The sequence below is a fragment of the Microcebus murinus genome, chromosome 12 (assembly GCF_040939455.1).
Source record: "Microcebus murinus isolate Inina chromosome 12, M.murinus_Inina_mat1.0, whole genome shotgun sequence".
NCBI lineage: Eukaryota > Metazoa > Chordata > Mammalia > Primates > Cheirogaleidae > Microcebus > Microcebus murinus.
In genome coordinates, this window is record NC_134115.1 from 13,153,715 (window position 1) to 13,181,702 (window position 27,988).

A 27,988-nucleotide genomic window follows, 5' to 3' on the forward strand; every position below is an offset into this window, starting at 1 on the left:
TATATATACAAAAAATCAGCCGGACATGGTGGCGCATGCCTGTAGTCTCAGCTACTCAGGAAGCTAAGACAGTAGATTTGCTTGAGCCCAGGAGTTTGAGGTTGCTGTAAGCTAGGCTGATGCCACAGCACTCACTCTAGCCTGGACAACAAAGTGAGACTCTGCCTCAAAAAATAAATAAATAAATAAATAAATATAAAAAAATTAAAAATATAAAAAAGAAAAAAAGAAAAGATTTGCTATCAATGTTATACCAGCCTCATAAAATGAATTGAGAAATGTTCTTTCTTTTTCTATTCTCTGAACAGTTTCTGTAATATTGATATTATTTCTTCCCTAAATATTGAGACTACTTATTGACATTTGTGGTGATTTTTAAAAATACATCCATAATCTTCTCTTCCAGAGATGGAGCTTAATTCTCTCTCCCTTGAGTGTAGGCTGAACTTAGTGACTTTCTTCTACTGAGTGGAATGATGGCATGCCACCTCCAAACTCAGTTAATAAAGACTGCAGCTTCCATCTGGGTTTTCTCTCTCTATGTCCTCATCACTCCCAGTGGAGAACCCATCTCCCATGCGGGGTGCAGCCCTGTGCAGGAGGAACTGAGGCCATGCAACAGCCATGTCGGTGAGCTTGGAGCAGTTTCTCCAGCCTCAGCCATCAGCTCAACCGAAACCTCATGGGAGACCCTGAGCCAGAACCACCCAGCTAAGCCACTTCCAGATTCCTGACATTCAGAAAGAAAGTGCCATAATAAATGTTTGTTGCATTTAGCTGCTAAGTTTTGGGGTAATCTATGCTGCAGCAACAAATCACAAATACTCCAGTTAAGAAGCTCTTAAACTCTCTTAAACTCATCTCATGCTTGTTATTGGTAACCTTTACATTTTGCTGGGGCACACCCTACATTAACTTCCTAAAAAGAGTACAAGAGTAGTAAAATTTGTGAGTTCTTGCAAGTTTTAAAATGTCTTCATTTTATCCTCACACTTGATTCATAGCTTGGCTGGATATAGAAACCTGGGATGAAAATGAGTTTTCCCCAAAACTGTGAGGACATTATTTGACTGCTGTCCAGCTTCCAGCAATGCTATGGGGAAATTCAATGTCATAATGGTTCCCATTTCGTCGCATGTCAGTGCTTTTCCTTCTCCTTCTAGAAGCTTCTGAGATAATATTTTTATCCCCCAAATTATGAAATTTCACAGTGAGTGTTTTATCATCAATTATGCAGGGTGCTTAGAGGGAGCTTTCAGTCCACAGCGGCAGAACTTTCTGTCATAGTGGAAACATTCATCATTTGCATTGTTCAGTATAGTAGCCACAAGCCACATGTGGTTACTGAGCACTTGAAATGTGGCTAGTGCACCTGAGGAACTAAAAGTTTCATTTCATTTCATTTCAATTAAATTTAGTTTTAATTTAGTTACTGTAGTGGCTACCATATTGGATAGCATAGATTTAGAAATTCATATGTAAGTTCTGATAAAATGGCTTCTTATTTTATATTTCTTTTTCCCTTCTCTGGTTTCATTTTCAGATTCATCATTTTCAGAAACCCCTGATTGGTCCTCTTAAGTTCTTACGTTGTATGTTCTTTTTCCATCTCTGCCTTTTTTGTTCTTCTCTTGGAACATTTCCTTTATTTTCTATTTCAACTTTTCTATTGATGTTTTTATTTTGCCTTTTTTCTTTAAGTTTCGTAAGCTTTTCTTATCATCTAGTTGTTTATTTTTAAAGGTTCCTATACTTGACATATGAATGCATTATTTTTCTTTATCTTTTAGAGATTTTTTTTTAAGTTTTCATGTGTTCTATGCATTTTTCTCTTTCCTCTAAGTTCCATTTTCTCTGTCTCTGTCATGTTAGTGGTGCTCTTTAAACATCTGATAATCTGGGGCTATTTGCTCCCATTTAAGACTTAAGTGCTAAAATTCTGATTGAATTTTGTGGGGAGGGCCAGAGCTTCTCAGCCGGTGGGATTCCCTTCAGAGTCATCTGGTAACAAGGCAACCCTCCCTACGGAGGTTCCTCACATGTCAGTGTGGGCAGGTCTTTTCTCTGGGGCCATTATTTTCTTAAGAGAAGAGTCCTCCAGCCTCCTGCCTGCAGGAAGGCAGGGCAGGGCCATGGTGTGTGTCTGCCTTCTGATATTCTAAGAGCAGAGAAGGTTAAGAAAGCTGGAGGCCCCGCTGTTCAACATGAAGATGTTCACTTTATCCTCCTATCTTTAACTCTGCCTCTGACCCTCTCCTGCACTGTGCCGCCTGGTGTCCATAGTCCAGAGTAGATCTGCTCAATTTCTCTAAAAGATACGCCTTTGGCCTCCTGGGGGAGGGGGTGGTAGTCACCTGGGCAAATGGACAACTTCATCCAGACCTTTGTCAACCCCTTGGCTTTTGGCTCCACTTTCCATGGTACCTGGTGCCTTTGAGACCTGACAGGTTCTGGGAGGAAAGCTCCTTCGCCTGTTTCCCTCTGCTGACATTTAGGATGAACATTTTTGGCCTGTTCTGTCCATTACTTTTTCTCCAGCAGTTCTCCACCTGTCAAAGACTTCCTGCAATCTCTCTTCTACTGATATGTTGGCCCTTGTAGGTTTTACCTTTGTATTTCCTTTATCATCACCCCAGTTAGTTTCCTGGAAGAATAGGAGATAAACACAAGTGGGGTTGATCCACCCATCTGATAAGAAGCCTTCTTTGTCCTGAGGCCAGTTTGAGCTCTCCCCACCTACCTGCCCCTCTCCTCCCACGCAGACGTTTAACTGTAGCCAGAGCCACTCTCATTTCCAGCTTCCTTCTTTTGAAAGCTCATTGCTTCCTTTGCTTGGTATCCTTCCCATATTTATTTTTAATTAATTTAACCTCAAATCCCACTGTCTCTGTGAAGCCTTCAATGACTTGTTCAGCCCGTAATACAATCTTTGTTCTCAAATTCTTTTTAGCACCCATGGTTCATGCATATATTCTAACCCTATTTATTTATTCATGTATTCGTTCCTTTACTTGTTAGTTGGGAACTTGCTTCCAGAGTCTTTTAGGTGATTTACTAGGGTACATAAAACACAGTCTATAACCCACATGAGAATCATGTAGGAAAGAAAAGGGCAAAGCTAGAGTAGAGATGGCAAATGGAACCAAGAAGGAACCAAGGTAAGAGCACATACTGTCACATACTGAGTCCTACATGCTCAACGGGTGCGCCTAAAAATCAGCTGCAAGTTTTCCAGCAGTCAGTATGAACAGGGAAATTCGATGGTTTATTAAAAAATGAATGTCTAACATGAGGAAATCCACCTCAGGTGTAGGGCAGAGGAATTTGTAGGGCAGAGGAAGGGCTGAGGAATTCTTCCAATTGTCGGGAATTGACTTGGGTGGGGCAATGAGCTAACCGCAAACTTTTGCTTCTGGTCATTGCTTGCTTGCTACACCGCTGTATGGGGAATTATGGGATGAGGTCATTGAAGCACGGGCGACTGGCCCATCAGGCAATAGAGGGCAACCAACCCGCCAATTATTTCAAAAGGCAATAGTGGGCAACCAATCATTTTAAAGGTCAACGCATGATCCATGCATAGTCGGCTTGTGCGCATCTTGTGCACCATGGGGATAAAAGGCATGCCGTTGTTCCGGTCGGGGTCCTTGCCTGCGAGAGTGGCCACTGCGTTGGCGCTCTGGGGCTTGGACCCTGGCTAGCCAGAAAATAAACCTCCTCTTGTGTGATTGCATCCTCGATGTCTCTGCTTTTCTATCCGGTGGGGCTGTGGAAGGTCGGTCCCTAACACGGGAAAGTTCAATAATCCGGTCTCTGCCTACTGCTCAAGAGAATAGCACAGATATATTAAGTGTTTTCATGAAAGTGATCTGTGTACTAAACGGCACCTCACCTGTACCATCTCAGACCACTGGAAGGTGGACTCCATGTGACTATTGTGAAAGCGCCATTGAGCTTTGCTTGCTAATGTGGTGCAAGAAAACTGCCAGGCTCTTTCATCAGAGAATACCTGATAGCCTTGTCAGCAACAAGACACCGCACCTCAGGCCGGGACGCATTTTCCCTGGGACACCAGCAGTGCCTCAGGGACAGACCTGAGTTACAGACCCGGCTTATCACTTTCACACGAATCCCTAGCTTTCTCTGAAATTCAGTTTTCTTCCTTGTAAAATGGAGATATACTTACCCTGCCCACCACTCAGGACTAAATGTGAGGATCAACTGAGTCAATATCCAAATACGGCGCAAATTGTAAAATACTATACAAAGGCAATGTGTTATTATCTTCTTATTGTCCATGATTTTTCCTGAAGTGTAAATGACCCCTTTTGAGAAGCTATATGTCAAACCTCACGTGGTTTGAAGATGCTAAGGAGACACACCCATGGCACGCTACAAGGCCTCACAACAGATCAGGCTGAACTGTGCCCTGAAATACAAGCCACCTCCCAGCTTTGAACGCCGTGAGCTTAGAACAGAGAACGTAACACAGCAGATGCTTAAGGCAAGTGGAAATGAGGTCAGTAAAGACGGTAACTATGCTGAGCTGTATAGCTCGGTGCCCTTCTTCCTTCACTATGGCACTAGAGGCCTACAACAACAGTGAGGTACGTGTTAGGACCCCCAACTTACAGAGAAGTGAATGAATTGTTCAAACATCAATTAGTAAGTAGTAGAGCACTTCTGAGTCCTAAATCTTGTTCAGTGTCCACCACAATCTAAAGAATTTGTCCATGGAGGGACTATGTGAAAGTTGAATGGACAGAATCCTCCCCATCTGTAATGGACACACACACAAAATAAACAAATAAATAAAGGACCCCTCACAGTCCGGTGGCTCTAGGAATAATTGTAACAGGCATATAACAGTAATAAAAATGAAACCCTTTTTGGGGGTCCTTGGGCTGGGCAAGTTCTTTAAATTTGGTTTAAAGCTAGATTGAGAGAAAGATGCTTCATAGGATCTTTGTTTAAAACCTTGGAGTACAAAGCCCTTTGTTTAGCATCTGTTTCATGCCCCAGGAAAAGAACACTGTCTTTCTTGAGCTTTGTCTAAAATCCCTAGAGTGGCAGTCCCTCTGCTCTCAAACAAGCCACTTGAAACATCCTAGGGTAGGGGTAGAAGCAAAGAAAAGCTCTGTTTTCCCACAAGGACCACCACTTAAAATGCCAACAGCTCCCCCCCCCCCACCCAAACTGCTGAGCTCTCAGGAATCGCCCACTCCTGGGTCACCGTGAGAGGCAGCAGGAGGTGGAGGGTAGAAGGCAAAACCCACTTCCAGCAACACAGTTTTGCCTCATGGCCAGTGCCCATGTGACCAGCAGGGTGCATGAGCCTGGGACCAAGAGGACTGGCACAGAGTTGCTGGGATTTCCAGTACTGTGGCTGGCTAGTATTTAAACCAACCTTCCCACTGGAGACAATCAAAAATAGGATTTAAAAAAAAAAATTTTTTGTAACCTGTTAAAAACATCAAAAACTGATAATTATCAGGCCAAACCTAAATGAAGCCAGAATCCCGAATAGATAGCTGAGATGTGAAGCTCTGCCCTGGAGGTGTTTGCTCTGAACTCCAGCACATTTGAGCTCCAATTTTTACAGCCTCCTGGAGCCCTGGGGAAGAAGATGATACCCGGGACCACCCAAGGTAAGACATCTAATAGAAAAGTGTGACCCACGAGGCTATTGCCCCACCCCTCCCCCTAGGGACTGCAAAGAAAGCTGCCTCAGTGCTGAGCAGAACAGGGGGAGGGAAAAGTCTATCCGCAAGGCAGCCAGCCCTCAGTGTTTGCAGCCAAATCTACGGAAACCTCAAGCTGTGAATCTAGTTAAAAGCATTCCAGCTGGATGGTGGCCTCAGGTGACAGAGGTAAGTACAAATGCTCTCTGAAGAACCCTCTCTCACTCTAAGCCTCAGAGAGTTCCCACAAATAACTGTCTAAGCACACGAGAAATATCCTGAGTGAGAACCAGTGGAAACCAAGTCAAGGTGCCAGGTTTTCATTTAAAGCTGTTGACCACACCTGACCACACCAAGATCTGAGAACATTGTAGCCAAAAGGAGAACAGCCCATTAGAATAGGGGATTGTCCCCAATGAGCAGGTTGGCACTGGCGACTGACCAATAGCTTAGTTCCCTAAAATTTAAAGTTCCTGGAAAATGAGAGAATGCGCTTTGGGTTGCTCATCCATTCCCTTATCCCCAGCTGTCCCCACACTCACCGACATCATGAGAGAAGTGACCACCTCCTTCCACTTCCAACTGGCAGGGCCCTCCTGCTAGTCTCAGAACAACCAGCCCCTCCCCACATTATGGAGCCCCAGGGTCTGCAGGGTTCCTCTAATTCATTATCCTGCAGAATTCATCTGCTTGAAGTTCATTCCTCAACACTAATGCATTTTCTCCTAATCTGACCAGTTTGGCTAATGGTGATAGAAAACTATTTTCATCTGCTTCAAGATCTTTACGCTCTTTTGTGAATAATCATTTTCCATTTCAGTAGCAGTGCCCACAGCCCCAGGAGACCCAGCTCAGGGTCCCTCCATTTTCTTTGCTCCTGTACCTTTCATCTGCACTTGAGTCAACCACCCGCAGCACTACTGCCTCCCAAAGCCAAGCAGGGCTCCCCTGGACTCTCTCCTCCAGCTAAGCCCCCACAGCTCAGCGCCCTTCCACCTTCCCACTGCCATTGAACTGGCTGTGTACCCCATGTGGACTTAAGCTTTGGGACTTCACCCCTGCCCCTCTCTTTGCACAGGTTTCTCTACCCAGCCTGAGTTCCTGATTGGTCGCTGTAAGACTGCCCCACTCCCCTCCCCTCTATCCTTGCACTAGCCCCTAGTTTTCACTTTGGGCAATCACGCCTCTCTCACTGTCAATACATGAAGTGGGCACATGACCAGGCTTTGCCAATAAGGGGAAAGCATCTCCTGGCCACAGTGATTGGTCCAGGAGTGGAATGTGATCCAACCTAGGCCAATCAGAGCCAAGCAGTTTAGCACACGCTCTCTTGCTACACAATCAGAAAGATGGGGATAGACTATCTTCCCATCCCTTACCAGCTGAGAAACCTTAATGGCAGCAATCAAGATCTAAGTCAGGGCCGGGTGCGGTGGCTCACGCCTGTAATCCTAGCACTCTGGGAGGTCGAGGCGGGTGGATTGCTCAAGGTCAGGAGTTCGAAACTACCCTGAGCAAGAGCGGGACCCCCGTCTCTACTATAAATAGAAACAAATTAATTGGCCAACTAATATATATAGAAAAATTTAGCCTGGCATGGTGGCGCATGCCTGTAGTCCCAGCTACTCGGGAGGCTGAGGCAGGAGGATTGCTTGAGCCCAGGAGTCTGAGGTTGCTGTGAGCTAGGCTGACGCCATGGCACTCACTCTAGCCTGGGCAACAAAGCGAGACTCTGTCTTAAAAAAAAAAAAAAAAGATCTAAGTCAGGAGCAATTTTGACACTACTTGCAAAAAATGTCTCAAAAAAGCCAGAGTAAAGAGTTGGAGAAAGAGAGAGAGAATTCCTGATGATATCATTTGATCTCCTGGGTCCAGCCTTGACTAGACACTACCCCTGTTCATCCCTATCAAAAATGCAAGTACAGTCCTTACTCTTTCTCTTTAGGCCAGGCTGAGCTGGATTTTTGTCACTTGCAACCTGACTGATAAACTCGACAATATTGACTCAACTCCTTCATCCATCTCACCCTTCCTAATGTCACAGTTGCCGTCCCTGGTCCTCTGTCCTGTTAGTCCTCCCTCTAGGCACATGAGATTACCTGGAAGTGCTGTCTATAGGACCAGCAGAGCCCTCTGCAGCTTCAGGCTATCATCAGTGACAGTTTGCCCCACTACCTTCTTGTTTATCTGTAAGCAGTTCACAGTGCCATGATCTTCTCATGCAAACTTTTTATTGACCATTCATTGAGGGCCAAGCTTTGTGCTCAATTGTGGGGAATCAGGTGAACAAGAGTTAAGATTTCTGTTCTCATGAGGTTGCCTTCCAGTCAGGGAATGGGGAGATCAGCAGCAAACAAATAAGCCAATGAGGAAAAAAAAACATTTTCAGGAAGTGATGCTATGACAGAAAGAAAACTGTAACACGAAAAAGAATCCAACATCCACACGGTGGTCAGAGGAGTGCTCTTTGCCAGTTTACACCTTTATGCTGAGACTCTAATAAGGAGCAGCAGCCGTGCAAAGTCTGAGGCAAGAGCATCCTCATTAGAGAAGCAAGCAGGAGCAAAGACCCTGAGGTGGGGACAGGCTCAGTGAGTCTGAGAAACACACAGGAGGCCAATGCCCTTACCAGGGGCTGGTGAATTGTGAAAAGTGGCAGGAGAACAAAATGCCAAAATTAAATAGATATACATGTGTACAAAGCATTGCTCAGAGATTGGCACGCAGCATATACTCAGTAAAATCCTATTTCCTTACCTTCTCTGGTCAATGGTATTCAAATGCTCCCAGGCTTCCTGCACTGAAAGTGTGGTCACCCCAGTGGGCCAAGGCCAGAACATGCAGGAAGACCGGGGCAAGGCACTGGAATTCCCTCCAACCCCATGGCAAGCTTGTAGAAGGTTGCAAGCAAGGCAATGGCTAGTCTGAATCATGCTTTAAAAAAATCATTTTGGCTACTGTGTGCACAATGGATTTTTGGGAAGTGAGACCCCTTGGGGGCTAACACAGGGGTCAGATGGGAGGGGACAGCAGCTCACACTAGGATAGTGGCCATGGTAGCAGTTGGACTAAAGAGAAATGGATGGACAGGATGTACATTGGAGGTAGAGCTCATTGAACTTGCTGAGGGACTATGTAGCTTTCAGCGTCCCACCATGACCCCCAGCCATGGCTTCCCACTGCCACATCTGCATCTCTGGCCTGAGGGCTTCTCCCAGAACCTCAGAGGTGACTCTGCAGAGGTGCCCCTGGCAGGTTGCAGGAAGGCCTGAGGAATACCACATTCTTGCCACTCCCACTAGCAGCCCCGATCAACTACTCTCAAGATTTGGTGCATAAATACCCCAGCACCCTTGCCACTTGGGTTTGATAATTCTGGGCTATGTTTCCCTGAGTTTCCCCATGGGATTGCGCTCCTTAGTGTTCACCCTTTATTGGCCACCTTCCTCTCCTTCCTCTCCGGTCCCTCCAGGAGGATGGGCAGCAAGTATGGAGCCCCTGGTGGCATTCATGGGCACAAGGACAGCCCAGGGCCCTTCTTTAGTCCTCAAGTGACAGGCCCCAGGCCTTTTGAGCTGCTGCCTCAATTCTCCCCTTCTCCTCCACCTGGAAGGAGGCACCAGAATGCTGAGTTCCGGAGGAGCTTAAAGGCTTCACCTACTTTAAACTTCTCCCTCCCCCCTATGCTAGGCCTAAAAATTCAATTAGAATCACACCTCTGTTTTAGACAATGTGTCCACAACAACCCCCCTAGAGAAATGGGACAGGGGAGGCCACATTAAGTTCATCAGCCACAAGAACGTGCCACTTCCAGCTGGGTTACAGGATTAGCAGCAGCCTTCAAAAGAGAACAGAGACTCCAGGGAAAGGCAGAAGCAAGCACTGCAAGTGGAAATAGGGGTTATTCTCAGGTGGCAGGCTATGACGGATTTTTCCCCTTTTCTTGTCTCTACTTTTCAAATTATCAAAATTTTACAATGTGTATGGGAAACAAGGTAATCACAAAGTCTCTAAGTATCCTCCCACAAGGTACTAACACTTTCCAGTGGAGAAAGCAGCAGACATCACTTAACCAAGTGATAAAGAGAAGTTTCTAGTAATCATGCACACGGACTTTATCTGGCCTCTGGCAGGGTGCAAGGGGAGAACCCAGCACCACCTCCGTGGGACTCTGCCCAGTCTGATCGTGAGGGAACAGTGGACAAGCCCAAACCCAGGGACTTCCTGCACAACAAGTGGTCTATACTCTCCAGAAACACCAAAGTCATAAAAGACAAAGAAAGACTGAGAAAATGCTTCAGCTTAGAGGAGACTAAAGATAAGCAACAACTAGCCTGAGATGTGGTCCAGAAAAAGCACCATAGTGGGACAATTGGGGAAATATGATGAAGGTCAGTAGATGAGACAATAGAATTGTATCAACGTTAATTTCCTGATTTGATCATTACACTGGGGTTATGTTGGTAGTAACGCTGACTGAAGCATTTAGAGGTAAAAGGTCATCAATCTTGGTGAAGGGCATATAGAAACTCTTTGCATAATTTTCGCACTGTTTTTACAAGCTCAAAATTATTTCAAAATAAAAGGTCTGGCCAGGTGCAGTGGCTCACGCCTGTAATCCTAGCACTCTGGGAGGCTGAGGTGGGAGGATCGTTTAAGGTCAGGAGTTGGAGACCAGCCTGAGCAAGAGTGAGACCCCATCTCTACCAAAATTAGAAAAAATCAGCTAGGCATGGTGATGTGCATGTGTAGTCCCAGCTATTCAGGAGGCTGAGGCAGGAGGATTGCTTGAGGCCAGGAGTTTGAAGTTGCAGTGAGCTATGATGATGCCACTGCATTCTAGCCTTGGCAACAGAGCAAGACTGTCTCAAAAAAAAAAAAAAAGGTAAAAGAGAAAATGGGCATTAACTCTATAATCAGAAAAAAAAAATTTAGAAACTGTGTCTATAGTCATAGCCTGTGCTATGAATCCATGGGATAGATTTCTGCTGTCAGCAAATTTCCCAACAGCCGGAGAAAGAACAAGGAACAAAAGCAGAATGCCGCCCTGCCCTCCTGGGCTGTCAGAGCCCCAGACACAAAGCTGGCCTCTCCGGAGCTTTACTGAAAGATAAGTGCTGATAAGGCCTGCAGGTCAGCTTCTTCAGCCTCGGCCCCCCAGCTAGCTGAGAGGGGGCCAGCCCTTCCAGAGCTCAGCCAGACATAAGCCAGAGCAGAGTGTGTTTCTTTTAAGCCGAAGCTGCAGCTGGTGCACCCACCCCGGGTGGGAGCAGCCCCTTGGCGGGGTGCCCACCACAGTGAGGCCCTGCAGGCGACCCTTCCCAGAGAGGCCAGGAGGTCACGGCCAAAGTCTCCTTCAGATTTACAGGGATGGAAATTCGACTTCAGCATTCGGTTTGGATCAGTTCAGGAAACAGCAATCACTCTTAGTAAAAAGATAAGCTACTAAAACAACTAGTGGCCTACACCTCGGTCTCCCACCAAGTCCAGTGCAGAGTGGACCTGGGAAAACGTGTCCTTTATCAACCTTTGGGTGCTGCCCTCTGGGCCCAGTGAGCCTGTGACACAAGCTTCTGGGAGGGCAAAGGACCGATTCCCCCGGGGGACCAAATTCTCCACAAGAACAACCACGAGAGTCTTTCCTGGCCAGGCCAACCACGCTGACTAGTCGTTCCAGGAAATTATTACTTTCAAACACTGCCCAGTCAAGGTCTGTGCCTGGTCCGCCCTTAAGCAGGAACTGGGGCTGGGCACCTCCGTGAGGCCCCACACAGACGGACAAGAGCTAGCCCAGTGAGAGCCAACAGGAGCCATCGCCTCAAACAGCTGCGAGAAACTCCTCTCTCTCCTGCTTTAATTGTAGGGGGTGTCTAGCCCCCTGATTTTTAAAAACTACTGGAAGACATGCCAGTGAATCGAATCTGTCCCATGCACCGCGATCACAGCGAGAAAGAGGACTGGCTGCAGACGGCGGCCTTGCTGGACAGCGGGTTTTCCGGCCTCCGCGGCAGGCGAGCGCGGGCGCGGAGACACACTGCCCTCCCGCGGCGGCTCTGGGACGCGCGGCCCGCCAAGGGCCTGCCTTCCCGCCGGGCGCCGCGCTCCCCGCCTCCGCCTCCTCACGGACGTGGAAGTTAAACTGTAATTACCGCTTTCCTGAATTACAGCTAAAGGTTAGTCTATGGGCATCTGGCCTCTCCGAGAGCAGGAAGGAGAACATTCCAAACGCGGAGTTAAGGGCTGGCTCTGGCGAGTTGCTGAAATTCTGTTCTCGGCTGCGTGGGGGAGGCGGGTAATTAGAGTCCGTGTTGTGAGGATCACCTGAGGTGATGTGTGTGATCTCTCCCCACTGCCCACACAAAGACACGCACAAACACGCACACGTGTGCACGAAAAGCCAGACAATGATTGGGACTGTAACCAAAACATTGTCCCTTCTAATGTTCTCCAGTGCATCTCAGTGTAGCTCTGGGATCTCACCCGGGATGTCCTGGTTGTAAAAAGCAGAGACCTCCCCATGCCACCTCCACGAAGCCCCCCAGCGCTGCAGTGAGGACTGGCGAAAACCCAAGGACGGAACGCGCCCTTCATCTGCGCGCAGGCCTCGCCCTGAGGGGCCCCTCAGCTCAGAGCCCGCATCGTCGCCTCCCTCCGGCCTTCCCCGTCTGAGGCACAGTCCTCTCTGCTCTGCCCGCCACGGCACTGCTGAGTGTGTGGCTTCCGGCTCGTAGAGGCTGTGCCCGAACTCACAGCCTCCGCTCCCATCCACGCACTCCCCAGCACTGCGGCTGGCCAGCGCGCCAAGGCCGTGCCCGCGCCCCGGCCCCGCTGCTCCTCTGCAGCCAGGCCGCCGGGTCGCCGCCCAGCCTGCGGACGGCCGCGCCGGCGACCAAGCATCGGCGCTATTCTGCACGAGACGTGCCCGTGCCTCTCCGCGGGGCCTGCCCTGCCCGCACGGAGAGGCGCTTGGGGCCACAGCGCCCGCGGGAAGGTGCGGAGGTGGCGCCGCCCGGCCTGGCCGCCGGCTCTGAGAACCGCGTCCGTCAGGGCAGCTGCTGCGGGACTGCTCTTGAACTTCAGGAGCCACAAGCAGGGCCTGAAGCAGAAAGCACAGCTTTGTGCCTGCAAGACGCGGCTCAGTCGCACCTCATCCAAGTTGTGTGAGCCTGTGGGAAAGAGACTCTGCGGGTGGCAGAGGGCGACAGTCGCCAGGGAGCCGGGGAAACGCGGGCCGCGGTGGGCGCCGCGGCCGCGCCCTCCAGCGCCCCCTAGCGAAGCATCCGCTCGCTCGCAGCAGAGAGCGGGGAAGACAGGCTGGAGCTTCTCGAACAGCCTCCCCTGACCCAGGCTGGGCCGCTTTATCGTCCTGCATAAAAGATTCTAATTCATCTAGAACTATTCTTCCCAGATCCTATTCTTTCCATAACTTTTTTGCTCACAGGAAGAAATCAGCAAGATTATGAAGCCTCTGGAGTAGGGTCAGCGTTGTCAGGCTGGGGCTGGGGGCCAGGTCCGCAGACACTGTTGGTGGGAATATAAATGCCATGACCGCTTTGGAAAACAGCTTGGCAGTTTCCTAAAAAGTTAAACATACACCTATCATGTGTCCCAGCTATTCTACTCCTAGCTATTTAACTGAAGATAAATGAAAACATCTGTCCATACAAATACTTAAACCACAAATGCTCATAACACCTTCATTTGTGATAGCCCCAAACTGGAAACAACCCAAATGCCCATTATCCATCCAACAGGTGAATGGATAAATAAATTGTGATACAGCCATTCCATGGAGTACTACTCAGAGTAAAAAGAAATGAACTATTGGTGCACACAACAACATGGGCCAATCTCAAAATAATTATGTTAAGTAAAAGAAACTAGACTAAGAAGAGTACCTACTGTGTGAGTCTATAATACAAGTTTCTAGGAAATAAATCTATAGTGACAGAAGCAGAACAGTGGTTACCAGAATTTGGGATGGGGTAGGAGGGACAGATTACAAAGGGCACAAGGAAATTTGGGAGGGCAGGGTGTGATCAGTATTGTAGTCATGATAAACTGTGGTGATAGTTTCAAAGCTTATCCAAGTATTCAGTTTAAATATGTACAAGCTTATTGTGTGTCAATATGTCAACGTTAGCTTAATGAAGCTCTTTAAAACACACACACACACACACACACACACACAAACAACAGGCCAGGTGTGGTGGCTCATGCCTATAATCCTAGCACTCTGGGAGGCCGAGGCAGGAGGGTCACTTGATGTCCGGAGTTCAAGACCAATCTGAGCAAGAGCAAGACCCTGTCTCTACAAAAAATAGAAAAAATAGCTCGGCATCGTGGCAAGTCTGAGGTTGCAGTGAGCTATGATGACACCACTGCACTCCAGCAGGGTCAAAAGAGTGAAACTCTGTCTCAAAACAAAACAAAACAAAAAAATAAAACTCAGATTCATGAGCTGTACCCCTTGGAGAGAGAAAGGGGCAGGTGGTCAGGAGCAAAGCCTCCAAATTTATATTTTTCAACTTGTCTCAATGATTCTAGGGCACAGTTGGGTTTGGAAATCAATGGCTTGGGTGGACCAAAGAGGAGAGGGGGCAGCAGCCCCAAGTTCACACCCAGCACAGTCCTCCACATCCAGGCATTCTCAACATGTGTAGGGACTATCGACTGCTCTGCACCCCAACAATGAACACAAAGCAATGGAGACACCAGGAGGCAGTTTGGAAATGCCATTTCCAACTCCAAGTAAAATGGCACATCTAGCCCCCAGTCCCACCCAGATGACTGTCCCTAACACACTCTTAAGTAGAAATTCTAAGCTGTTACGTCCTTTTCCCTCTTTAGGAATCAACTCATGCCTTAGCCAATGACTAACGCTCCTCCCACCACTCACTACACATTGGTCAGTGACCGTAAGTCTTGAAGGAAATAAAATATTCTTCCTCCCCTCCCTCATCTTGGGACCTGGCCATATTGATATAGTCTTGCTGAAAATACACCCATTGGCCACCAGGGGGAGGAGTGGCTGGATCCTACAGATGTCCCCTAGCTACTGAAAACTGCCCAGTATGCAGAGGTTCTTTCTTTGGGGTGGTCAGTAAAACATCTTCATGTTCAAGCCCCATGTTGTGATGGTTCGGAACTGTGTTCTAACTCTTAGGGTAAAGCCCAAGCAGTATGCTTCAGTTCTCTGAGCTCCAGCTTTCTCATCTATAAATTTAACATGATGAGACCTTGTGGCTGGCTGCCCTAAAGCACAGATGCCCTTGGTGTGGCAGCTCCCTCTCTTTCAGCTCCTCCTCCTTCCTTCACAATATTGACATCACCCATTAATGTCTCGTGATATGCCTTCGTGGTGTTGTTTTATTACTGTGGGAGGAGGCAAGAGTTTGAGTCCAGGTCATGCAAATCAGGCCTGTTCCGGACACCACCTACCAGTTAGACACTAGGCTTGGAACGAATTCCACAACATCCCATATGTTGGGCCAAGGGATCGATGTGACTGGGTGTGTCTGTCAGCTCAGGCTGCCATACAAAATACCACAGACTGGGTGACTTAAACAGCAGACATTTATTTTCTCACAGCTCTAGAGCCTGGAAGTCCAAGATCACGGTGCAGGCAGGTTAGGTTTCCTTTGGGGCCTCTCTCCTTGGCTTGCAGAGGGCCACCTTCTCACTGTGTCTTCACGGTCTTTTCTCTGTGTGTGTCTGTGTTCCTGGTGTCCCTCTGGGTATCCAAATTTCCTCTTCTTTTAAGGACACCAGCCAGATCCAATTAGGGCCCACACTAACAGCCTCATTTTAACATAATCACCTCTTTAAAGACCTTATCACCAAATATAGTCACGTTCTGAAGTACTGGAGGTTAGGACTGCAACATATGAAATTTGGGGGTGACACAATTCAGCCCATACCACTGAGGAAACTCAATAGGAAAGATCAGCAAGAAAAGAAAGTGCACATTTTCCCCAAGAAGTGAGCTCCAGGGCCCAGGCTCTCTCCGGGAGACTTAATGTAGATTTGCATTTCAGGGGAAGGTCTCCAACCCCCAACCTCTGTTATAGGGAAAGCTCAAGAGTAACCAGGTCAGGGAAGGGATGTACAAACCACTTAGGCACCCGTCTGGATTGGGTGCCAGCAGTTTATAGAAGTTATCTGGGAAAGCCAACTGCCCAACACCTGGAGACCTTGAGAAGTCATAGGCCTTCCAGCCAGTGGAGGGGAACAGGCCAACAATCTCCTGGGAGACTGAGCTCCAGCTCCCTGCAGCACCTCCTGGCTGAGGCAGGATTCCAGAGAGCTCATTGTCCAGGCAAAGCAGAGCAGAGTCCCAGGGTCCTTGCAAACAGGTCTGTAATGTGTGCCAAGTGAAAAAGGAGAGTGGAAGGCCATGGGGTTGATAATGGCCTGTCTCTAAGCCTGAGCAGAGCCCCTGTGGTTAAAAGGGAGGGCCAGAGTCCTGTGGAACTTTGCTTTGTGTTGTTTTCCATTGAAGAGTTCACGAAATTGGGTGTCAGTATTTAAATAGTAATAATAACTGCCAACTGTTATCAAGTGCTAAATAATGCCAGATATTGCCCTAAGCTCTTTATATGCATTAACTCATGTGGAAACTTGGAAACAAAAGTGGCCCATGTCCTCCCACCTCTGCTCACAGGCCAGTGTTGCTTAGGTTCCCTGGAAGCCCCCAGGGTTAGCCTACTGGCAGAGCATGGCCTTCCTGTCAGCCTGCAGCAAATGTGGACAAATGGGAGTGAGAGTAGGTGAGGGAGTCCATGGCAGACAGCAGCCAATGTGCTGGTCGTGAGTGTAAGTGGCCAGTTCTTCCCTAGCTCCTCCAGAAAGGTAAGTATCAGCAGAGGTCTATGGAGTTTCCCCTCAAAGGACCACATTAGGAAACCCTCCCAACAATGACTCTGCAAAGCTGTCCTGGAAAATTCTTCCTCTTGAATAGATCCCACACAGTTGTTCCATTTTTCCAAGAACTTTACAAACTCAACATCCATGGTATGAATCATGATTTGGGCTCAAATGAGTGTTTGTGCCTGTACATTTGTATATTTTTAAAAGAAGAAGCGATGTTCAGTTGTGCATTACTTGTCCAAACAGGTTTGCAGCTTCAATATTTTTATTTTATTTATTTATTTATTTATTTATTTATTTATTTATTTATTTATTTGAGACAGAGTCTCGCTTTGTTGCCCAGGCTAGAGTGAGTGCCATGGCATCAGCCTAGCTCACAGCAACCTCAAACTCCTGGGCTCAAGCAATCCTTCTGCCTCAGCCTCCTGAGTAGCTGGGACTACAGGCATGTGTCACCATGGCCAGCTAATTTTTCCTATATATATTAGTTGACCAATTAATTTATTTCTATTTATAGTGGAGACGGGGTCTTGCTCTTGGTCAGGCTGGTTTCGAACTCCTGACCTCGAACAATTCGGCCTCCCAGAGTGCTAGGATTACAGGCGTGAGCCACCACACCCGGCCAGCTTCAGTATTTTTAAAACTAGGCCTTGGATGCAGGGCTGACATTGTCTGGTGATTAAGAAGGTTTTTGTCACTAAAAGGCTGAGTTGCTTTAAACTTTCTTCTATTTTCCTTAACCCCACAGTCTGTGTGGGACAGGATCACAGATGAACATTGCAATCCTCCTCATTCCCCTTACATAACATCATTCTCCAGTCCTAACTAAAATGAAATACATTGGAATGAAAAGAATAGGCCCAATTAAATGTAAAAAAACAAAACAAACAAACAAACAAAAAACCCTCTAAGCCAGTAGTCCCTGTTTTAAGTCCCTATGTAAAAATCAAGGAGGAATTGGGTAAAAGAAAAATGTCAAAAGTCAATAGCTGCGGAATAAGCTGATCACATTAACTAAGAATCATCTTTAAAAAATAAGCTGGCTCAAGTAGTTTTAGAGGAAAGTTCTTTCAAACCCTCAAGGAATTGAAAATATCTCTGCTATTTAAACTGTTCTGTAGGATAGAAACAAACAAAAAACTTCCAAGTTAATATTACTAAGCTAACACAATCCTGATGTCATGGCTGGTGGGAGGATAAATTAGCAGATGTGTTCTGGAACAACCAGTGCGGTACATGGAAACTAGGGTATGGTGTCACGGAGCCACATGAGGAAAGTGTTCCAAGAAGAGTCGATGGGGCCGGGCGCGGTGGCTCACACCTGTAATCCTAGCACTCTGGGAGGCTGAGGCAGGCAGATTGCTCAAGATCAGGAGTTTGAAACCAGCTTGAGCGAAAACGAGACCCCATCTCTACTATAAATGGAAAGAAACTAATTGGCCAACTATTATATAGAGAAAAAAATCAGCTGGGCATGGTGGCACATGTCAGTAGTCCCAGCTACCTGGGAGGCTGAGGCAGGAGGATTGCTTGAGCCCAGGAGTCTGAGGTTGCTGTGAGCTAGGCTGACGCCATGGCACTCACTCTAGCCTGGGCAACAAAGCAAGACTCTGTCTCAAAAAAAAAAAAAGAAGAAGAAGAAGAAGAGTCAATGGGTGACAACTAAAATTAAAAAAAGTGACCACTGGACTGGAAACATAAGGATCATTGCTGACCTCAACAAGCCTAGTCTCTGTGGAGAGGTGAGAGCAAAAGCTAACTGGAGTGAGTTGAGGAAAGAATGTGAAGTAAGAAAGTACAAACGGTAACAAAGAAAAACTCAAGAAGTTTCATGAAGGTGAAAAGAGAGGAGGCAGAGCTGCAAGATGATGTGGAGACAAGAAAGGAATTTTTGTTAATGGTACATACTAGTACTTGTTTGGATGCTAACAAGTACTAGTATGGTCCAACAAGAATGGTCCAAGGTGAGAGAGAAACTGATGGTGAAGAAAGGTGAAGAGAGAATTACAGGTGAGATAAGATGGAAACCAGAGGACCATGGGCCTTGGATGAGAACAGGGACACTTCCTCCATGGTAAAAAGAAGAAATGCAGAGTGTGGACATTTGGGGGTCTGTGCAATTATGATATGCATAAATGTTTTTCTGTAAGGACATTTATTGAAACATTTTTTATAATAGCAAAAAATACAGAACAAACAAAATGCCTGATGGGGCCTTTGGCTAAATACTCCAGAATATTATGCAGCCATTAAAAGTGATATTATATACCTACAGCTACCATTATACTAAATGGTAAACACTGAATGATTTTTTCCTAAGATTGGGTACAAGGCAGGGATTTCTGCTCTCATCACTCATATTCAACATAGTACTAGAATTCCTAGCCAGTGAAATAATGCAAGAAAAAAAGAAATAAAAGGCATATAGATTGGAAAAGGAGAAATTAAATTGTCCTTATTTCCAGATGACATGATTATCTATGTAAAAAATTCCAAGGAATCTGCAAAAAACCTCTTAGAACTACTAAGTAGAGACTTAGCAAAGTCACAGGATACAAGGTCAGCATGCAAAAATCAATCGTATTTCTATAAACTGCCAATAAAAAATCGGAAACTGAAATTAAAAACACAATATTGTTTATAACTGGGAAAAAAAGGAAGGAAAAGGGAGACAGGAGGGAGGGAGAGAGGAAAGAAAGGTACTTAGGTTTATATCTAACAAAACATGTATAGGATCACTATACTAAAAACTACAAAACTCCAAAAAGAAATTGAAGAAGACCAGTATCAAAAAATCAAAAACAACCAGTATAAATGGAGAGGCATACCATATTCATGGATTGTTAAAATTCTACATAGTAAAAATTTCAATTCTCAATTTGATCCACAGGTTTAACATAATTCCTAGCAAAATCCTAGCAAAATTCTTTGTAGATATAGACAAGTTAAATCTAAAATTTAGATGGAAAGGCAAAGTAACTAAATCACTAAAACAATATTGAAAAAGAATAAAGTTGGAGGAATTATATTGCCTTATTTTAAGACTTACTATAGCTACAATAATGAAGATAATGCAGTATTGACAGACTCATAGACACATAAATCAATGAAACAAACAGAAGTTTCTGAAACAAGCCCTTACAAGAATGGCCAACTGATTTTTTAACAAAGATACAATAGCAACTTAATGGAAAATAGTCTTTGCAACAGTGTTTGAACAATTGGACATGAACTTCAACCTAAACTTCACACATTATAAAAAAGGCAACTAAAAATGGACCATTGATCTAAATGTAAAACTATAAAACATTTAGAGGAAAACGTAGGATAATGTGTTTGTGACCTAGGGTTAGCCAGGGAATTTATGAATATGATACCAAAGATATAATGCATAAAAGAAAATATTTATCAATTAGACTTCATCAAAATTAAAAATGTTTGCTCTGAGAAGAAGAAGGAGGAGGAGGAGGAAGAGGAGGAGGAGAGGAGGAGGAAGAAGAGGACTTGGAGGAGGACGAAGAGGAGGAGGATGAGGAGGGGGAAGAAAAGAAAAGAAAACTCTGTTATGAAGATGAAAAGACAAGCCACAGGTTGGAAAATATTTTTCAAAATTGTGTCTGACAGAGTCTTTGTATCCAGAAGACATACAGAACTCGCTAAACTCTGCACTAAGAAAACAAAAAATCCAATTTAAAAATGGGCAAATGCTTGAATAGACATTTCATCAAAGAAGATATATGGATGGCAAAAAAGCTCATGAGAAGATATTCAGTATCTTCTATTCATAAGCAACAGAAGTAGCTCTATACAAGGTCAAAAAAGACAATGTGATTTCTACAAATTCACAGGGTCACTCACTGTCGAAGCCCTGAGTTGCCATATAAGAAGATGTCTGTGCTGTGCGAAAGCCCAAGCCACATGGAGAGGCTTCAACTGACAGTCCCGGCTGAGGCCCCAGCCAATGGCTTGCATCAATTGCCAGATGTGTGAATAAAGAGACCTCCAAATGATGATTCCAGTCCCCAGCCACTGTCACTCCCAGTCACCCAGCCATCCCAGCATATGCTCCACACATTTTGAAGCAGATATAAGTCTTTTCCACCATACCTTGCCCAAATTCATAACCTGGAGAATCCATGAGCGTAATATTAATAAAATATTTGCTTTCAGCTGCTACATTTGAGAGTAATTTACTACCCAGCAATAGTAACCAAACAAACTGGCACTGTTTGTTCCCTCTGCAAAATATATTGACTGGAAATCAGTGAGCATGCTTACTAACATATACCAGGCATAAAGACACTCTGTTATGTACCCTTTCCCGTCTTCCTTCCAGTTGAGTTGTGTGCTTATGAATAGGCATTGTGTTGTTCCAAAACCTTTCAATGTCATTTTATTTATTATTATAATTACATAATTGTATTAAAGATATATAAACAAATGAAGTTTTGGCATGAAAAGAAAGAGTTATTATTATTGTGAAAACTAGGATGAGCGCTTTCAACAAAGACAAATCAATAAAAGTTAGTATTGTAAAAAAAAGATAAGAATTACATTTTTCTATGCTGACTTCTTGGATTTTGAAAAATATATGCATACCATAAAAGGTTATCTTGCCTCACTGAAGGTTCAAATGGTATGGTGATAAGACCATTTTAAAAGCATTTATAAAAAGTAAAAAAAAGTAAAAAAAAAAAAAAGGAAGTTACTATTGCAGAAGTAGGTGTGAACAAGATATCTATAAAGGATTGTTGAAGGATTTTGAAAATCCAAAAGGATTCTACATTCAGATTGCTTTCAAATGTTGTTAAGTTCTCATTCCACTTTAAAGTAATCAAAACTACATATTATAGTTGATGCCTTAGATGACTATGATTTATGTAAGAAAGACAAGCTGCAATTCCAATCAGTGGACCCATATTTAAAGGAAAGGACTTGGCCCTACATCAAAAGATTGGCAAAGGAATATACTTTTATATGTTTTAAGTTAAAATAAAGTGTTTAATACACCAACCCTTTGACCCAGTAAATCTACTCCCGGGCATAAACCTAAGAGAAATGAAAACATATGTCCACAAAAATACTTAGGAAAAAATGTTCATAGCAACACTATTCAGGAAACCCCAAACTGGAACACCAAATGTCGAGGAGAATGGATAAACAAATTGTGATATATTCCTACATGAAATAACACTCAACAATAAAAAGGAACAAATTCAACAACATGGATGAATCTCACAGACACGATGCTGCGTAAAAGAAGCCAGATGCAAAAGAGCCCAAACTGTATGTTTTCATTTATATGAAATTCTAGGATAGGCAAAACTAATCTATAGTGGGAGAACTCTGGAAACTTTCTGTGGTAATGGAAATGTTCACTATCTTGATAAGGTTGTGGATCACACTTCTGTGTCCATTTGTCAAAACTGTACAGTTAAGATTCTGTATTTTAATGTATGTAAATCTTAGCTGAAGCAAATGGAATTTAAAAGCTCCAGTGGGCAATGGACAGAAGATGGAGTTATAGATAAAACAAGAATGGCAGACTGTCAATAATTGTTGAAACTGAGTGTTGGGTACACAGGATACATTATACTATTCTGATTACTGATTACTTTGTGTAGGTTGGAATTTTCTACAACAATTTTTAAAGTTAAAATGTTTAAGGAATGTGTTATTGCCTATGATCCCCAGCTTTAGGCAACCTCTTCGATGAATGGACCAAACTCCCTGCTGCACAGATTCCCACGTGCTCTCCCCTGAGCTCTGGCATGGGGTCAGTGTGGGTAATCTTTTAAAACCATAGCTAGGACAGGGGACTACTCCTCTGTGCCACATATTCTAACACTTAAGAAACACCTGCCCTGTTTCATAAGTGATTCATGTATTGGTAGCTCATTAAAACATTAGGGGAAAGGTGAGATGGACGCAGAAAAACAAATGAACATGAATTTTGTTATCAGACAGAGATGGGGTCCAATCTCAGGTCTGCCATCTTTAATCTCTGTAACGAGACAATTTAATGTCCCTGAGCTTCCCTGTCCTTCCCAGCTTCCCATGTCCCTGTAAGGCAGGCAAAAATTATCTCACCATATTTGTTGCCTTTTTCCCCAGTCACAGAAGTCTTGAGATGTGTGTATGGTGTCACAAAATGCCAGCCCCCCTCGCGGGTAGGTGTGAGTGTATAACATAAGCTCTGCCTATGAGAAATAAAAAAAGAATGCATCATGTGACAGCTTCTAGGAATCTTCCTTAAAACAAAGCAGGCATACACTCTTTGCTCCTCTTTTATCACCTCCTTTTTCCATCTTGCAGCCTAAGTATGGATGTGATGGCTGGAGATGAGCCACCATCTTGGACACTGTAGGAACAGGGTAGTGGTAAGCAGGAGGGACCTGGGGACATAAAACTTCCTGGAGTAAAGCTGCCATTCCTGCCCTGGACTACCTAGGTATGGACTTTTATACAAAAAAGAAATTAATGTCTCCCTTTTCTAAGCCACTCTGGGAGTCTCTATTACACAATTACAAGTTTGCAACTGAACTTAAACCTAACTAATGCAATACCTACTTCGCCGTGTGCAGTGGTGAGTGAAAATGCCCATGTCTATAACATATATTAAGTATAGAAGGTAGTAGTAAGTAATTGTTCTCATTACACACCTGGAGTTACTGTCCTGTTGATTTTCTGTATCCGACTCTGGGTCTACTTACAAGTAACACAGAGTAGGCTTTGACACATGCTTGTGGGAGAGACACAGGGAAGTGCCCACTGCCTGGCTCAGACTCCCACCTGTACCCTGTGCTTGCTGGGGGAGCCAGAGAAACGTTGAATACATCAGGGATGGTCCTCAGCAGATTGGGCCAGGAGAGAAAAGCTTGGAGGAAAGACCACCATTTTGGTTTTGTGGCTGTCCCAACAAAAAATCCCAACGGCACAGTGAACCTCATGAACTGGGAATGTGCCATTCCAGGACAGAAGGGGATTCCGTGGGAAGGAGGTTTGTTCCAGCTGCGGATGCTCTGCAAGGTTGATTGCCCATCCTCACCTCCAAAGCGTAAATTTGAACCACCCTGATTTCATCCCAATGTGTACCCTTTGGGCACCGTGTGCCTGTCCGTCCTGGAGGAGGACAAGGACTGGCGGCCGGCCATCACGATCAAACAGATCTTACCAGGAATACAGAAACTTCTAAATGAACCAAATACCCAAGACCCAGCACAAGCAGAGGCCCACACGATTTACTGCCCAAACAGAATAGACTAGCACAAGCTAAGAAGTTTGCACCCTCATAAGCAGTGACCTGTGGCATCGCAAAAAGGAAGGGATTGGTTTGGCAAGAACTTAACATTTTTGCAAATCTAAAGTTGCTTATACACTTACGAGTCACCTAGGAGAGGGTTCGGTGGGTGCCATCTCCCATTGCCGCTGCTGGGACACAATTCTCAATTCGCTGAATTGCCCAGTTTTTTATACAGGGTCTCTTCCTTCAGTCTTTGTATTTTTGATTATTATGTAAAACATGCTTTTATTTTAATATTGATGTCAGTATTTCAACTGCTGTAAAATGATCAACTCTTCTACTTGGGTAAGTCCCTGGAGCTAGTTTCCTTTTCTCTGATGCAGGCATGCTTCTCACCTGGTAGAGCTCACTTGGCTTCTGGTGGGCTGTATAGAAAAGAAAATCCCCCCTCCTGCCTTTGTTCTCTCTTCAGAATCTGGTTGTGTTGCTTTTGAGCCTCAGATCCAAAGCCAGCCAGCTTATTCCACATCACTTCCTTTGTGTTTATATGGCATTTTGTCTGTGTTGCTGTTTAGAGTAAATAAACTGTTTAGAGTAAAACCCAAATACTTGTGGGAGTGAATTGCATATATCACGCTCCAGTGTTTAACCACTTCAGTACCAGCGTTCACTTTAGCTGACAGCCATGATATGACTTTTCTAATTTTTCATTTATCCAAATAAAATTGTGAACATGTAAAATAATGTAATGAAAACATATATGTAGATGGTACCTATTCTGATTTACATTACAAGTAAAGCTTCCTGTAAAGTAAAACAAGCTTTCAGTGCTTTAAAGCTTTCCTCATCACACAAGAGCAAAACGGATCCGTCGTCAATGCACAGCACAGACTATCGTGCGGACTGTGCGTGCCAGCTGTGGGCAAAGTTTCCTGGCCGGTGAGCACCGTGCTGAAGTGGTTAACGATGGAAGACATACTGGTTCAAAGGGGACTATTCAAAAGGGTTAATCATTTGACCAGACAGGATCTAACAATAATTCTAAAACCAAGAATGGAGGGATAAAAACAAAGGAATCTTGAAATGGGCACCCTCATAAACTATAGATAAAAGTTTCTCAACATTAGTACTGCTGACATTTTGGGCCAGATAATTCTGGGTTGGTGGGGGAAGGGGCTGTGCTCTGCATCCACTGCAGGATGTTTGGAAGCAACTCTGGCTTCTACCAATGACAGATGCCAGTAGCATTCTCTTTCCTTGAGTTGTGACAACCAAAAAATGTCTCCAGACATTGCAAAATGTCTCCTGGGGGACAAAATTGCTCCCCAGTTGAGAACTACTGCAAAAGATGGAGGTATAAATTTATACGACTTTTTTTAGAAACAAGTTGGTAATAAAAATAAGGAAGTTTAAAAATGTTGAGACATTTTTATCCAGAAATTCTACTCTGAGAAAATAATCAGTAATGTAAAGATGCACACACATCAAAAATTAAAAGATAAACAACCTTATTTAAAAGTGGTTGAAGGAGCCTGTAGTCCCAGCTACTCAGGAGGCTGAGGTAGGAGGATTCTTGAGCCCAGGAGTTTGAGATCAGCTTGGACAACATAGTGAGACCTCATCTCAAAGCAAAACAAAACAAAACAAAACAAAAACAGGTGAAGGCTCTAAGTATATATTTCCCCAAAGAATATATACAAACAGCCAATAGGTCCATGAAAAATGCTCAAAATCATTAGCCATCGGGGAAATGAAAATCAAAACCACAACCAGATACCACTTCACATCCACAAGTATAGCCATAATCAAAAAGGCATATAAATAACAAGTACTAGTAAGAATGTAGAGAAATTGGAACCCTCATATTCTGCTGATGATAACATAAAATGGTTCAGCCACTTTGAAAAACCGTCCGACAGTTTCTCAAAAGGTTAAACATAGAGTTACAAGATGACCCAGCAATTCCACTCCTAGGTATACACTCAAGAAAAATAAAAACATATATCTAACAAAACTTGTACACAAATGTTCAGAGCAGCATTACTCACAACAGCCCAAAACTGGAAACAACCTAAATGCTCATTAACTGATGAACCAACAAATAAATTTGAAATATTCATATGATAGGATAGTATTCAAAAATAAATAATAACAATAATGAACCTTGAAAGCATAATGTTAAGTCATTAAACAGGAAGCCACATGATATATGATTCCAGTCATGTTAAAAGTCCAGAGCAAGCAAGTCAATAGAGAGACAAAGGACATTTGTGGTCGCTTAGGTCTGTGATTGCTTAGGTTGCTTAGGGGGTGAAGTTGGGGGGGGTGGCATGGGGAATGATTGCTAACGGGTATGGTGTTTCTATGTGGGGTGGTGAAAATGTTCTAAAATTTCTCTAAAGTTGATTGTGATGATGGTTACACAACTCTGTGAATATACTAAAAACAATTGGATTGTATACTTTAAATGAATGAATTGTATACTATGTGAATTAATAAAGCCATTATAAAAAAACAGTTGAAACATCACCAACAAAAAAGATACACATACAGAAATGTATATTGTTACAAGTTATTTATAAGACTTTAAAAATCAGAAAACACCTAAATGCAAAGCAAAAAGGGATGGTAAAATAAATCATGTTCGGTCATATGGACAAGTATTAAGCAACCATTGTAAATCATCTTTTGAATAGTAATTAAAATCTTAAGGGAAGAGGCAGAATATAAAACCTGTACTTAGACTCACATGCAAACACACACACATAAAAAATTATAAAAGGAGTCTCTGTCCCATCTTGCAAGATGGTAGGTGGAAAAGTTAAGAAGCCAGATACTAAGGAGAAGAAACCTGAAACCAAGAAGGCAGTGGCTTCATGGCAAGGCTGAAAGGGGCAAACTCAAGGCTAAAGAGCCCCAGAAGGGGAAGCCCTGCTGCATGGGAAATCCTGTCCTTGTCAGAGGAATCAGCAGACATTCCCGATATTCCAGAAAGGTCATGTACAAGAGGAAGTCCTCAGCCGCTAAATCCAAGATTGAAAAGAACAAAAGGAAAAGGTTCTTGCCACTGTTACAAAACCATTGGTAGTGAAAAGAATGGTGATATTCAGGTGGTTAAACTTCGTAAAATGCCTAGATATTATCCTACCGAAGATGCGCCTTGAAAGCTGTTGAGCCGCGGCAAAAGCCCTCTGTCGGCATGGGAGCGCACTGCGAGCTGGCGTCCTTCCTGGGACCATCCTGACCATCCTCCCTGGATGCCACAAAGGCAAGAGGACGGTTTTCCTGAAGCAGCTGAACAGTGGCTTGTTACTTAGGACTGGACATCTGGTCCTCAATCGAGTTCCTCTGTGAAGAACACACCAGAAATCTGTCATTGCCACCAAAAAAACTGATATCAGCAATGTGAAGCTTCCAAAACATCATACTGATGCTTACTTCCCAAAGCAGCCGTGGAAGCCCAGACACCAGGAAGGTGAGATCTTCGACACAGAAAAAGAGAAATACGAGATGACAGAGCAGTACAAGATTGATCCAAGAGCTGTGGACTCCCAAATTTTACCAAAAAATCAAAGCTATTCCTCATCAGCTCCAGGGCTGCCTGCAGTCTGTGTTTACCCTGACAAGTGGAGCTTATCCTCACCAATTGTTATTCTAAATTTCTTACAAAGAACCTAATTAAATAACGTGGGAAAAAGTCATCAAAGGAAATCCACAATCAATGAAGAATGGTTAATTCTGGGTGATAGGAGAACTGATGATTTATATTTTCTTCTCTTTTTTCTATAGTTTTTATATTTCCTACACTGTGTATCTAATCAGGAAAATTTTTTTTTTGAAGATTAAAAAAAACAGTTTATTTCCACAACTTACTTGAGACTTACAGACTATAAGAGCTAAGTAGAAAAGGATAGATCATGTAGTAAGATCTAATTTGGGTGATGGGGTCACTGGAGCCCAAAGAGGCCAAGTGGCTTGGCCCATTATCAGTCATCTTGTCGGAGCCTGTGAAACTGAAACAGCTCCTCTCCTTCTGTGGCCTCCTTTTCTTTCTTAACAACCTCACCCCTCAGACAGACAGACACAGACAGACAAACAGACACACACACACGGGCAGCTTAAAAACATCTGAGGCATTTCTTTCCCAAATTGGCTTCTGTTCTAAAATTTCTATGGGATTAGGCAGGAAAGACCC

General features: G+C 44.3%; 1 pseudogene; it reads left to right on the forward strand.

The window, feature by feature from the left end:
• Nucleotides 1-18,490: 18,490 nt before the first annotated feature.
• On the forward strand, nucleotides 18,491-23,845 carry LOC142874239 (SUMO-conjugating enzyme UBC9 pseudogene; annotated as a pseudogene).
• Nucleotides 23,846-27,988: the final 4,143 nt, after the last annotated feature.